Source organism: Rhinoraja longicauda, chromosome 16 (assembly GCF_053455715.1).
Source record: "Rhinoraja longicauda isolate Sanriku21f chromosome 16, sRhiLon1.1, whole genome shotgun sequence".
In the NCBI taxonomy this organism is placed as follows: domain Eukaryota; kingdom Metazoa; phylum Chordata; class Chondrichthyes; order Rajiformes; family Arhynchobatidae; genus Rhinoraja; species Rhinoraja longicauda.
The window spans coordinates 32,865,283-32,880,581 of record NC_135968.1 but is presented as its reverse complement, the minus strand read 5'-3'; the positions used below and the strand labels follow the sequence as shown (position 1 = coordinate 32,880,581).

At 42.8% G+C, this 15,299-nt stretch overlaps 1 non-coding gene across 1 annotated transcript; it reads right to left on the bottom strand.

Annotated features, from left to right (window-relative positions):
- Positions 1-13,386: 13,386 nt before the first annotated feature.
- Positions 13,387-13,550, bottom strand: LOC144601544 (U1 spliceosomal RNA). The gene has a single exon (XR_013548327.1). It is a non-coding gene; the product is annotated as a U1 spliceosomal RNA (small nuclear RNA).
- Positions 13,551-15,299: the final 1,749 nt, after the last annotated feature.

The window sequence follows — 15,299 nt, the reverse complement described above, 5'->3', positions numbered from 1 at the left end:
TCACCTACAACGGGACCCCACCACTGGCCATATCTTCCCATCCCCTCCCCTCTCTGCGTTCCGCAGAGACCGTTCCCTCCGTAACTCCCTGGTCCACTCATCCCTTCCTACCCAAACCACCCCAACACCGGGCACTTTCCCCTGCAACCGCACGAGATGCAACACCTGTCCCTTTACCTCCCCCCTCAACTCCATCAAAGGACCCAAACAGTCTTTCCAGGTGAAACAAAGGTTCACCTGCACCTCCTCCAATCTCATCTATTGCATCCGCTGCTCTAGATGTCAACTTATTTACATCGGCGAAACCAAGCGCAAGCTCGGCGATCGCTTCGCTGAACACCTGCGCTCGGTCCGCATTAACCAAACTGATCTCCCGGTGGCCGAGCACTTCAACTCCCCCTCCCATTCCCAGTCTGACCTTTCTGTCATGGGCCTCCTCCAGTGCCATAGTGAGGCCCACCGGAAATGGGAGGAACAGCACCTCATATTTCGCCTGGGCAGTTTGCAGCCCAGTGGCATGAACATCGACTTCTCCAACTTTAAATAGTTCCTCTGTCCCTCCCTTCCCCTCCTCCTTCCCAGATCTCCCTCTATCTTCCTGTCTCCACCTATATCCTTCCTTTGTCCCGCCCCCCTGACATCAGTCTGAAGAAGGGTCTCGACCCGAAACGTCACCCATTCCTTCTCTCCCGAGATGCTGCCTGACATGCTGAGTTACTCCAGCATTTTGTGAATAAATCGATTTGTACCAGCATCTGCAGTTATTTTCTTATACCATTTACTGCCTAATGTAAATTTCCTTCAGTTCCTCCGTCACCCTAGGACCTCTGTCCACTAGTACATCTGGGAGATCGTTTGTGTCTTCCTTAGTGAAGACAGATCCAAAGTACCTGTTCAACTCGTCTGCCATTTCCTTGTTCCGAATAATAAATTCACCTGCTTCTGGCTTCAAGGGACCCACATTTGTCTTAACTATATATATTTTTTCAAGATCAAGATCTGGCAACTCACTTTTTACATGCCATAACCATATAACATCAGATGGATGAAGTTGCTGTGATTACCTCACAGCAATGGATTAAATCCACATAAATAAATAGAGGTTGTCCAATTTAGTGTACAGATGCATTTAATAATTTGATGAGGCTTAATTTTCAACAAGTAACCTCACTGGAACTGAAAATATATTTCTATAAGTGTTGAGTCTCATTACTTGAGATTTTAATTTTTGATGACTGGGAAAGAAAAAACTATTGATTTAATCCGCATCTTCTTTTATCTTACTTTCTTTTTATTCATTCTTTAATTTCTCTCTTTATTTCACTCTGTTTTGTGATTTGACTTGAAAGGCAAGGAATTGGGTTTTGCTCTGTTTTGATGCGCTAAACGTACATGGCATTTAATGCCTTCCGAATTCTGATGCCCTGCAAATGTCCATGAAATTGTGCAAAAACCTGATATAAAGCAGTTCCATGGCATTTTGCACTTCTATGCTTGACAGGAGATTTGTGATTCCCATTGCGGTCTGCATCATGTACTTGTAGCTGCCGCATTATCACTGCATGGATTACTGGGAAGTGAGCAAAAAACATAAATAACTCTTCCCCCTGCAGCCACAGAACAGTGGTAGGAAAGGCTACCATGAAGATGAAAGAAGACATGAGTTTGTGTGGGTGGGCAAGGCTGCCTGCACCCACAAAATGGTTTTACCTATTTGAGTCCTGAGCTGCGAGGTGCGGGCTGATCAATCTGCCAGTAATTGGAACATGCAACTCAAAAGTAATTTGAATGAAAGGTTATGATCATTACTGATTTAGTTTCCATAATGGGCGGCACGGTAGCGCAGCGGTAGAGTTGCTGCTTTACAGCGAATGCAGCGCCGGAGACTCAGGTTCGATCCTGACTACGGGTGCTGCACTGTAAGGAGTTTGTACGTTCTCCCCGTGACCTGCGTGGGTTTTCTCCGAGATCTTCGGTTTCCTCCCACACTCCAAAGACGTACAGGTATGTAGGTTAATTGGCTGGGTAAATGTAAAAATTGTCCCTAGTGGGTGTAGGATAGTGTTAATGTACGGGGATCACTGGGCGGCACGGACTTGGAGGGCCGAAAAGGCCTGTTTCAGGCTGTATATATATGATATGATATGATATATGATAATGCCGACCAACAATAACAGTAGCTGGCAAATGCTGTGTGCAGAACTTTGATGTCGCTGTGCAGACCCTTTCATTGCCATTTTATTTCTGACCATCGGGCAGTGCCCCCAGTTCTTCCGTGATCAACAAAGATCTAAGATCACCTTCAAAAGCTCCTGTAGGCATTGGAAGGAATGAGTTACATTATTAGTGACATCCTCACATGCATGACTCACGCTGGAGCATTGTAGTCATATAAAGCTGAACGGCAGACCAGTTGGCCAAAGCTAATTTTCAGAAGAGCATAATTTCACCTGGAATTGATTGCTCCTGTGATCTGCTTCAGGTAAAGCCAGTTTTTACACAATTCATGCAAATGAATTCAATTTCAAAGCTTGAATACATTAACAGTTTTTTTTCAATTTATTAATTACGAAGGCACACAACCATTTCTCCTGCTTGCTTGGGTCTCAGACATAATATTTTCTCTAGAAAATATAATATATATAACATATATATTATCTCAAGCATAATATATATTTTGGAGGCATTACTGACAGGAACATACATTGAAGGAGCACCTCTATGGAAAACCTTTGAGAAAATGCAAGTCTAGTGAATGGCATTTCCTTGTAAAATGTAATCTGATCCAAAAATAGTATGGTCACTGTGTCTGAAATCGCGGGTGTTACACATTACTGGATATTCATCAGCTTACCAAGAATGTATAGGCACTCAAAACTATCAAGGGTTTGAATGGGTAAAAAAATAGGAAAGAGTGGTTTGCTCTGGTAAGTAGGTCAGCAAAGAGAACTGATGGATTTAAAATAGCAGTGTGAAGAACTAGAGGAACTGAGCAGAAGTATTTTCACACCAATCAAACTACCTGAAAAAAACAGTCAATTCATATCCTAGAGATCATCCAAAGGAATGTTTTTGAAGAAGGTATAATGACAGGTTTACCAAGGGAGAAGCTAATGTGTCAGAATAAGTTAGAAAACTTTCTCCAAGTGACAATGTAGGTAGAGTCGGCAAATTGAAAAAATCTCTACCTCATTATTTTAATTATGTGAAAAATCTTACCATTCTTGCAAATCAGCTATTTTTAAAAATAACGTAAAATATGGAACATAGAAAAGGAACAGACCTTTCAGCCTGCCGTGCCTGCTTTAACCCTGATGCCAATTTAACTCATCATATCCTCCTGCACATTGAATATATTCCTCTACTCCCAAGCCATTTGCGTGCCTGTCTATGCGTATCTTAAACAGGATACTACCTCACCTGGCAGCACATTCTAGTGACCCATCACTCTCTGTGTAAAAAAAACTTGCCTCGCACATCTCTTTTAAACTACCCCCTACTCATTTTAAACCTTACCTCTCTAGTGTTTGATATTCCCACCCTGGGAAAAAGATTCTCACTATCTCCCCTATCCATGTCCCTGATAATATTATAAACTTCTAACAGGTTGCCCTCAGCCTCTGACGTTCCACAAAAAGCAATACAAATTTGTCCACCCTCTCGTTATAGTTAATACTCTCCAATCTAGGCAACATCCTTGTAAACCTCCCTGCACCCTTTCCAAAGCCGCCACATACTTCCCACAGCGTGGCGACTGGAACTGTACACAATACTCCCAATGTGGCCGAACCACATGTATTCTTCTGTAGACATGTTCCAGAGACTTCTTTGGGTTTAAAATCATGGCCCAGGACATAAGCCACAGACCTCTCAAATTTATTTAATATAGATTTTAAACTATTGGTGCTGAGTTGTAACGTACTTACAATCCGTTTTTAATAAGACCAGATTATAATTAATTTGATATAGCTGCACAATGAAACAAAATATAGCAATCAATATATTTTAATTTAGTTAACTTTTTGCATTTAAGCTACTCAAAGTGTTTTGTTTTTATCTAGATATTGGAAACAATGCATTGTTATTCAATCCATCACTTCTTGCACTGAAGGACCCGGCATGGGGGGATCGCCATGAGGGAAGGGGGAGAACAATGGACAATGGAGGACCCATCCCCAGCGTGGGGGATTTGTAACTTTGTAAGCGCCCTTCATGGGCGACTATTTGCATACCTTGGGTATGCAAGCAAAGAATTTCACTGTGATGTCACATGTGACAATAAAGTATTCCATTCAATTCAATAAATATCTGACCCATTATCAATCAAATTATCCAAAAATAAGTAAATAATGTCTGCTCTAGATTGTGCAAGCTCACAAACCTTTCATCTGACTATCTAACACATTTCTTATCTTACTGATGAAGATTGGCTGATTTTCTGTCTTAATCCAAAACCTCAACAAATGTCTGATATTAGGTTGGATCAGTTCATTGCCCACTTACCATAAGACTATAGCTTAATTTTCCAAACCAAAGGTTATGATTCACATCAGAAAATCAAAGTGAAAAAGTCATGATCTTTGTTCATGGTGTAATGTTAAAAGAAAGAAAGAGCAGGCTTGTGTCCAAGGAGTATCATTAATATAATTTACAGCCAATGAATCCCTACTCAAGAAAACTGCAATATAAGTAAAATCTGAAATATTAGCAGAAAATACTGTTCTGGTGAAGTGTCATTGCCCTGAAACATTAACTCTGTTTCTCTTTCTACAGATGCTGCCTTATCCACTGAGTGTTTTCTGAATTCATCTCCAGGATTATTTGAAAGTGACAGGATAAATTGAGACAGTTGTCGATAGAGCACCTGGATTTAATTATACTCCTGGATTTTATACTTAGAGAATTGAATTGAATTGAATTGAATAAATTTTATTAGCCAAGGAATTTGCCTTGGTGCTTTGCTCGCAAGGATAACAACATGATATACAGTAGACAATTAAAAATAAAACATTATAATTTAAACATGTGAAGAATAAAATAAAATACCAGAGCAGAGAAACATAGAAACATAGAAAATAGGTGCAGGAGGAGGCCATTTGGCCCTTCGCGCCAGCACCGCCATTCATTGTGATCATGGCTGATCATCCACAATCAGTAACCTGTGCCTGCCTTCTCCCCATATCCCTTGATTCCACTAGCCCCTAGAGCTCTATCCAACTCTCTTTTAAATTCATCCAGTGAATTGGCCTCCACTGCCTTCTGTGGCAGAGAATTCCACAACTCTCTGGGTAAAAAAAAAATTCTCACCTCACTTTTAAATGGCCTCCCCTTTATTCTTAGACTGTGGCCCGTGGTTCTGGACTCCTCCAACATTGGGAACATTTTTCCTGCATCTAGTTTGTCCAGTCCTTTCATAATTGTATATGTCCCTATAAGATCCCCTCTCATCCTTCTAAACTCCAGTGAATATAAGCCCAGTCTTTCCAATCTTTCCTTATATGACAGTCCGGCCATCCCGGGGATTAACCTCATGAACCTACGCTGCACTGCCTCAATAGCAAGAACGTCCTTCCTCAAACTAGGAGACCAAAACTGCACACAATACTCCAGATGTGGCCTCACCAGGGCCCTGTACAACTGCAGAAAGGCCTCTTTACTCCTACACTCAAATACACTCATTATGAAGGCCAACATGCCATTAGCTTTATTCACTGCCTGCTGTACCTGCATGCTTACTTTCAGTGACTGGTGTACAAGGACACCCAGGTCTCGTTGCACTTCCTCTTTACCTAATCTATTGAGATAATAATCGGCCTCCCTGTTTTTGCCGCCAAAGTGGATAACCTCACATTTATCTACATCATACTTCATCTGCTATGCATCTGCCCATCAATCAACCTGTCCAAGTCACCCTGTAACCCCTAACATCCTCTTCACAGTTCACACTGCCACCCAGCTTTGTGTCATCTGCAAACTTGCTAATGTTACTTCTAATTCCATCATCCATATCATTAATATATATTGTAAATAGTTGTGGCCCCAGCACCAAGCCATGCGGCACTCCATTCGCCACTGCCTGCCATTCTGAAAAGGACCCGTTTATTCCTACTCTTTGCATCCTGTCTGCCATCCAATTCTCTATCCATGTCAAAACCCTACCCCCAATACCATGTGCTCTAATTTTGCCAACCTCTCTTCTGTGTGGGACCTTATCAAAGGCTTTCTGAAAGTCCAGATACACTACATCCACTGGCTCCCCTCATCCATTTTACTTGTTACATCCTCAAAAAATTCCAGAAGATTAGTCAAGCAGGATTTCCCCTTCATAAATCCATGCTGACTTGGACCAATCCTTCTACTGCTATCCAAATGCGCCTTTATTACCTCTTTAATAATTGACTCCAGCATCTTCCCCACCACCGATATCAGGCTAACTGGTCTAAAGTTTCCCGTTTGCTCTCTCGCTCCTTTCTTGAAAAGTGGGATAACATTAGCTATCCTCCAATCCATAGGAACTGGTCCCGAATCTATAGAAAATTGGAAAATGATCACCAATGCGTCCACGATTTCTAGAGGTACCTCCTTGAGTACCCTAGGATGCAGACCATCAGGCCCTGGGGATTTATCAGCATTCAGTCCCATCAGTCTACCCAATACTATTTCTCCCCTAATGCAAATTTCAGCAAAAGGAGGCTACAGACTTTTGGCTGTTGAGTAGAGCTATGTGGAAAAAAGCTGTTTTTATGTCTGGCTGTGGCGGCTTTGACAGTCTGGAGTTGCCTCCCAGAGGGAAGAACTTCAAAGTTTGTGGCCAGGGTGAGAGGGATTAGAGATGATCTTACACGCTCGCTTGCTGGCCCTTGCAGTGTACAGTTGTCAATGGGGGTAAGGTTGCAGCCAACAACCTTCTTGGCTGATCGATCGATGCGCTGCATCCTCCAGATGTCGTACTTGGTGGCTGAGCCAAACCAGACCATGATGGAGAAGGTGAGGACAGACTCTACGACGTCTGTGTAAAACTGGACCATCATTGCCTGTGGCAGATTGTGTTTTCTCAGCTGCCGCATGAAGTTCATCCTGTTGGGCCTTTTTGACTGTGGAGTCGATGGTGGCCTCCCATTTAAGGTCCCTGGAGATGACGGTTCCAAGAAACTTAGATGACTCCACAGATGTGACTGTGGTGTTGTTGATAGTGAGTGGGGGGAGGGGAGGGGGAGCTCTCATAAAGTCTATAATCAACCCCACTGTCTTAAGAGCATTGAGCTCCAGGTTATTGCGATGGTACCAGGATGCCAGCTGTGTTACTTCCTGTCTGTAAGCAGATTCCTCCAAATCCTGGATCAGTGCAATCAGGGTTGTGTTGTCCACAAATATGAGGTTTGACAGAGGAGTCTGCGGAGGTGCAGTCGTTGGTGTAGAGAGAATAAAAGAGAGGGGAGGGTACGCAGCCTTGCGGTGCTCCTATGCTGAGGGTCTGCGGGTCTGAGATGTGCTTTCCCAGCCTCACATGCTGCTTCCTGTCTGTCAGGAAGTTGATGATCTACTGACAGAGGGGTTCAAGCACAGTCAATAGACAATAGACAATAGGTGCAGGAGTAGGCCATTCGGCCCTTCGAGCCAACTGGGAGAGTGTGTAGTGTAGCTTGGGCACAATGGTGTTGAATTCAGAGCTAAAATTCACAAACAAAATCCTTGCATAGGTTCCCTGGTGGTCTAGGTGCTGGAAGATGAAGTGCAGGCCTAGGTTGACTGCGTCATCCACTTATCTGTTGGCCCAGAATGCAAACTGCAAGGGGTCCAGCAGGGGGTTTGTGATATTTTTCAGGTGGGCCAGCACAAATCTTTCAAGGGTTTTCATGGCTACAGAGGTCAGTGCGACAGGCCTGTAGTCATTAAGACCAGTGATCCTTGGCTTTTGGGGTACAGGAACAATAGTGGAGACTTTGAAGCAGGCAGGGACAGTGCGGGTTTGCAGGGGCTGATTGAAAATATCTGTAGACTGGTGCCAGTTGTTCGGCACAGAGCTTGAGGGTAGAGGGGGAAACATTGTCCGGTCCTGGAGATTTCTGGCTTTTCTGTCTCCTGAATAGCTTTTCCACCACCTCAATTGCTATTGTTAGTGCTGGAGAAGTAGCCAGACTGATGTTGGGTAGCAAGGAGGGGATGGGTAGTGGATGAGGGTCCAGCCTTTGCAGACTGGAGTCAGGCTGTACGTAGGTGTGAAGTGGTGATTGGGGAAGAAGGGATGGGGTACCGGGGTTATGTTTCTGTTTGTCAAACCTGCAGCAGAACTCGTTCAGGTCGATGGCCAGCTGACGATTGTCCAAGGAGCAAGGGGTTTTCCTCTTGTAGCTGGTGATTTATTGCAAGCCATTCCACACTGAAGATGAGTCATTAGCTGAGAACTTGCTCCTCAACCTTTCAGAGTACCTTTCCTTGGCAGTTCTGATTCCTCTTCTCAGCATGTACTTGGCCTGCCTGTAAAGGTCTGCATCCCCACTCCTGCAGGCCTCATCTTTAGACTGGCGGAGCTGTCTGAGTTCTGCTGTAAACCAAGAGATATAGAATACAAGGCACAACTTAATAAATCTCATGAATGGGCTGCTACTGACACATGGTGCCCATTTCTGAGCACCGTAAGTTACAATGGAGAGATCAGAGGAGATACACCAGAGACTATCATGAAGAATGATATTAATTGTATGAAGATGGGAAATAAGTCCTCAGAGTAGAGATGGCTAAGGAGAGATTTAACAGAGCTGTTTATTGAAGTTTTTGTATTAGTTTAAAAATGAAGAACTGTTTTGCAAGACTGAAAGGTCAGTACATATTGGATCAGACTCAGGATAAAGGAGAAAGGAAAAGTAAGGCTAGGGCAACATAGTTTTTCATGAAGCAGATATGCAATGGAAATCCTGAATTGGCAATGGTAGCAACTCAATAGCAACTTTCAACAAGGAATTTGATATTTTCTTACATAAAGAAAGATATAGACTCACAGAATTACACAGCATGGAAACAGGCTTCTCAGCCTATCTTATCCAAGCCAACCAAGATGCCCCATCTACACTAATCCCACCTGCCCGAGTTTGGCCCATATCTTTCTAAATCTTTCCTGTCCATGTACCTGTCCAAATACCTTTTGGCAGCTCTTTTGATATACCCACCACCCTCTGTGCGAATAGAAGAGGATAAAAAAGGTGACACAGCTAATTGGTCTTTCAAGGTCATGATGGGCTAATGTCCTTCCTCTGAGCCCAATGATTCTGAAGTACAACAAAATAGTTTTAACTATGCCATGGAAAATGAATACCATACTTAGCCCTGATTATAATTTAAACATACTGTATCCAAATGGGCCTTGCATAAATTTCTCTCTAATATGAAGAAGCATACATTTACGTATTCAAAAACTCAATCTATAGAGTACTGTTGGTATTCTTTCAATGTGTAAAATTTATTTTTATCATAGACTGTCATTTCTTTTTTAGCATGAATTATTTCTGTTGCTCCTACAGGTGATGTATTAGACAGTAATAATAGAAAATTAACTTAATCTTGAAATGTCTTGGTACCATAGCATTATCCTCTTTGGGGGACTTCAAAAAATCTTTAATTTACTGCATACATCTGTTGGGATGAAAAAAAAATCAAAGGGGATTAGTCATCCAATCATTAATAATAAAAAAATCCCTAAAGTTAATCAACACATGCAAATTGGCATTCTGACAAAGGGTATTCAATCTGAAACATTAAAACTCAGTTTCACTTTCCACATGTTCTGCCTGACCTGTTGAGTTTTTCCAGCTTCTTCTGTTTTTCATACTGATGTACGTTTTTCCTTTTTAAAAGTCACTGCACCCATTCAGTCCTGATAATCTATGCCATCATATTCACATTCTTTCTGATAATTTTTCCTTTGGACTTTCTGCATATATATTTCCTTGAGTTATTATCCTTATTACTAGTACTAGCTTTCTTTTCAGATTCAATGTTCTACGTGCCAGTCTTTCCCCATAACAAAAACAAAATAGCTAAATGTCTAACACAGTCTGAATAATTGCATGAACCAGAAAGTAATGCATGATGCTGGACTGTATTGTGCTATTATTTCTGTAGCAGTGCTGCTCAGTTATGGATGCTCAGGCTTTTGGTGCCCATTACTGTGTTTTATTAAGGTGAAAAAAACCCTGACAACACACAGTGCTGCTACTGCACTGCCTGGCAGCTGTGATACAGAAACCCATTCAAAGGTGTCTCTTTCTATAAACTAAGAAAGTTAATGCCACAACAACTCTTGTCAAGAAATCCTTATCCCGACAGTCTAAAGTTGGCTCAGTTGAATAAGAGGTTGTTTGGCCATGAATATAAGCATCTAATTTGATATGAAAAAATAATGAGGCAATGTTAGCTTATTTGTGCTGAGATATTAAACCAGTAAAGGCCACCGTTATTCCATGAAATACAGATATTTCTCCAGGTATCTTCAGCATTTTCCATTGTGATAACACAAAAAAACATAACGCTGAGCTGAAACTGAGCCAGGCCCATGTCTGAACAATGCTATGAAATGGCAGTTACTCATGGCAATAAAATGCAGTTATTTATTTAATTGTTGTTCCCCTCTTCGTCCTCCTCTATGTCAATTGGGTGCTGTTTTAGCATCCTTTGAAGCAGTGACTCTATTTCAAGAGTAATTTGCATGAAGTACTTTGAGACATTTCACAAAGCTGTGAGAAAATGCTATATAAATCTTTGAGTTTTTATTTTTGGGAGTGTGAACATTTTTGCTGAAGACGTCCACAAATCGTCAGCTGGGAGAAATATTAACAGCAAAATTATGATGCCGTTCATGTCATTGCACGCACAATAATTGCAAGTGATAATTGATCTTAAGTACAAATGTAGCCAGTAATTTTTCATAGTGAGGATGCAGTATCCTGTTCAAAATCAATATTTTAAGGTTTAGTTGCAAAACACCAAGAAAGGAATTAAACTTACAATGCCAATGTTTGTGTTTAATTGGTTTTATTTTTTAGCCTTGAACCTCCCTTAAAACAAAAATGCACACGCCAAACTTTGAACTGGGCATGTTAATATTTTAAGCATAATAAATGTTGAATGATGCTATTTATTTTCAAATGTGCTTAAGAATTACCTGAATTATGAGTGCAGAATTATAAGGAGAAAAAAAGCAATGAATAAAGGCAAAGGGAAAATGTCTGCTATGCTCAATCAGCAAGATGGCATATGTGATGAGGTAAAAATTGATGTTGCTGACCCATTGAAGATTTCGAGCATCTTGAGTTCTCATTTTGGATTATTACTAGACCAAGTGGACCTGTGGAGCCCAAACCTCTCCTGCACTGGTGCAGCACCCTCTCCTCCCCCTGCCCCCCTCCCCCCTCCATCCCTCCACCCCCTCCCCTCAACCCCCTCCCCCTCTGCTCTCCTCCCCTCCCCTCCCTCCCTCACACCCCCTCCTTTCTCCCCCTCCCCCCCACCCCTCCCTCCTCCCTCCCCCTCCCCATCCCCTCCCCTCTCCCCCTTCCCCTCCCCCCCACGCCATCCCCCTCAACCCCCCTCATCCTCCCTCCTCCCCCCCCTTCCCTCCCTCCCTCCCTCCCCCTCCCTCCCTAGGAGATAGATTTAAACTTTAAAATGTGAATAACTTAAAAAATATAACAACGATTTCAATGAAACTTCTTCCATTAGCACCAAAGGGATGATGGTGAGTAAGGTGGGCCTAAAATTGTTGCGCTATCGTGTACCGTTTTGGCTGTATTTCAGGAACAAACAAACAAACAAGAGTTTTAGTATATAGATGATGGTCAATCCACATAGTACTTTGGCCACAATCCACAAAGGCCTTTGGAAAGGTATTGGTCAGCTGCCTTCTTTAAACAATGCAGTTCCTGAATTGAGGGCATTCCCATGGCACTGGGTATACACATGGGTAGGACATTCCAGGATTTTGATGAAATATTGCTTAAAAATCAGTGATGTATATTAGTAAGATTAAATGAGAACTTACCAGTTCGAAGTTTGATCTGTATTTTATGAGGAGTTACGATGAGGGACTACGTGAAGACCCCGTCCAGCACGCGTGCGCGACATTCTTCAAAGCAGCGGTGTGGATTCACAGAAAAAACACAACGATTGAAATAAATATAGTAAAGAAAAAATAAGAACTTGATTACCAGTTGATCTGTATAAAAAAGGGTGGGAGCGGAGGGCACGTAGTCCCTCATCGTAACTCCTCATAAAATACAGATCAAACTTCGAACTGGTAAGTTCTCATTTAATCTTACTATTTTATTTCGGAGTCACGTGAGTGACTACGTGAAGACTTCAAAGCTTCTGTGATTCCGAACCGTGTACCAGCTCATGCTTCACTCACTGTCTGAAGACCTTAGAGGGAGGAAGTATGTTATCGCGATCAAGAAACCTGTTTGTGAACAAAAAAGGTTTATTAATGACAACAAAAACAGAGAGCTCCCCAGGGCTCAAATTAAATATTATCTGCAGACTCTAAAATTCTGTCTGCAAATGTAGCAGGTTGCGCCAGCGGTTTATTATAAAACCTTTGGAAAGTTCTTTCCGAGGACCATCCTGCTCTGGCCAGAGTATGGTCAATTGGCACGTCCATTTGACTAGCCGCCGACGTAGATGCAGCCCTGGTGGAGTGAGATTTGTAAACATTCGTATTGACTCCCGCGGACTTAAGCACCTGCTTGAGCCACCTTGAAATGGTTTGGCTCGTCACCTGACCATGAGGCTTCTTGTGGCTTATCCATAAGGCTTTTTCTCTCCCTCTTAAGTTGTATGTTGTGTCTATGTAATTGGCGAGGTGGTCTTGGCACACAGCCGTGGTTCAGATGAATATGCCCAGAACTCCATGACTGGAGGCGTGGTACCTGGTCTAGTTTGTTTGACCAGTCCCTGAATATGGAATGTGAAACAGTCCAATGACTCTGTCATGCTGTCGAGCCTCAGAAGGTGGAGGGATTGTACCCTTTAAGCTGACACTAGTGCCATGAGCATGACTGATTTCAGTGTAAGTTGTTCCAGCGTGAGTGCCCTGGGCGGTGGCCATCCCCTAAGGTACGTCAGCACAATGCTGACATCCCAGATCTGAGTGTACCTTGGTCTGGAGGAGTTAGTATTAAAAATGCCCCTCATGATTTTGATTCCTAGTGGATGGGACCCCAAAGCCAGTTGTCCTGCTGCTGGAACCAAATAAGCTGACAACGCACTCCTGGCTGTATTTATGGCGCTGTAGCTGAGTCCTTCCTGATGTAATCCAACCAGGAATTGCACAACACTGGTGGGTGTCGCTGTAGTGTAGGTAGTTCCTGTTTTGGAGCAATACCGTTCCCATTTTAACAGGGGAGAGAGCGAACGCAGTCCCCCACTACCACAAATTTTGCAGTCGAGTATCCCGCATTTGGGGACATCGCAGGCGTCAGCACACCCGAAGTGCAATGGGATAGCCTTGTCCTGGGAAAACCTCCTGAGTGATCAAGGTATCTCCCCTGCCAGGTAAGTATTCCTTATATTGGTCAGGTATTGTCTCCTGGTGGACTCCCGGTGGGATGCGGTCATCATGTTGATGGCGTCCTCAGACAGTCCCAGGCCCAGTAGAGGTCTTTTTAGAATCTGCAAGCCAGGAGATTGACTCTGTCATGGCACGGGTGACTAATGCCTGACACTGGGTGGATTAATAATTCCGGACTGCTGGGGACGGAATCCAATTGAATCTTCCGTAATACCCGACTGATGAGGCAGAAGGGAGGAAAAGCATAAAAGAACATTTTTCCCCCAATACAGCGTGAATGCATCAACTGCTGCTGCCTCAGGGTCTGGTTCCCAAGCGACATACGTTGGTACCTGGTGATTCAGCCTGGATGCAAATAGATCGATATCTGGTGTGCCATTTTGCTTTGTAATTTCGGCAAATATTTTGGGATTTAACATCCATTTGATGTTATCGTTAAATTTGCGTGACCTGGTGTCTGCCACTGTATTTTTGACCAATTTATCACACGATATTGACTTTATACCACACATGTGGTTGATATAAGCCACCACCGTGGTATTATCTAATTGCAACCGGACATGTGCATGATGCGTATTAGATGCATATGCTTTTAAACCATAAAACGCACCCAACATTTCTAAATAGTTGATACCCCGTGTCTGTAGGCAAGATGATTCAGAATTAGTCCATCTGCCCCCTGTGCTGGATAGCATGTTAGTTGCTCCCCAGCCCAAGGCACTGGCATCCGTTTGAATGGTTAATACTGGGTTGGAGATAATTATGGGACTGGAACTGAGGCTAATGTTCCTTGTCCACCATTGTAACTCTGTAATGGATTCAGCAGTTAAATACATGCTCGGTCAAAGTGACCTGAGTTTTGCTTTAGTTCGTGCACTTTTGTTCTTTGTAAATTTTGGTAGTGCAAAGGCCCAAATTGTACAGCTGGAAAAGCTGCTACCATTTTACCAATAGCTCTAGCTACCTGCCGTATGGTTGGCTGACGTTTATGCATTAGTTCGTGGCATGATAGTGCCAATTGTGATGCTTTCCACTTTGGCAGAGTTACAACCATGCGAACAGTATCAATCGTAAATCCAAGATAGTCCATGGTAGTGGACGGTGTAAAATTGGATTTATCTGGATGTATGACAAACCCCAAAGTTTCAAACAAACGTTTGGTGGCTGCTACTGCCAAAATAGCTGTCTCCAAGGTTTCCCTATCTAAGTACGCCATGACTATATGCTTTTGTTTTGTCAATAATGCCAAGGCGGGTTTTAAGCTTCTAGTGAAACCTTGGAGCGGAGGTTAGTCCATTTGGTAAGGCTTTAAATTGACATAGCTGTTTCATCCAGATAAATTTTTAATTATTTACGGTGCTCCTTGTGTATGGGTACTGAGTAGTAGGCATCTTTTAAATCAATGCCTGCTAGAAAGTACCCTGTAGACACAAATTCCAAAGGTTCATGTTTTGTTCTTTCAATGACACCTTTTGCTAGTAGCCTCACAAGTTCAGCTTGACCCTCTTGTTTGTCTTTGACTGAGAGGGTGAATACCCTTTGGGGTATGTGCTGAACTGGCGGAATGTTTTCATGAACAAAGTCAATTTTATAGCCATGAATGCAGGTTAGTATGTATTTGTCATTAGTGATGGTTTCCCATGCATGCAAAAAACAAGTGCAATCTCCTCCCTGTTAGTATAGAGTCCCTACTGCTCATATGCCGAAAGGTACCAGACCCACCTACCTCCATGGTGATTGG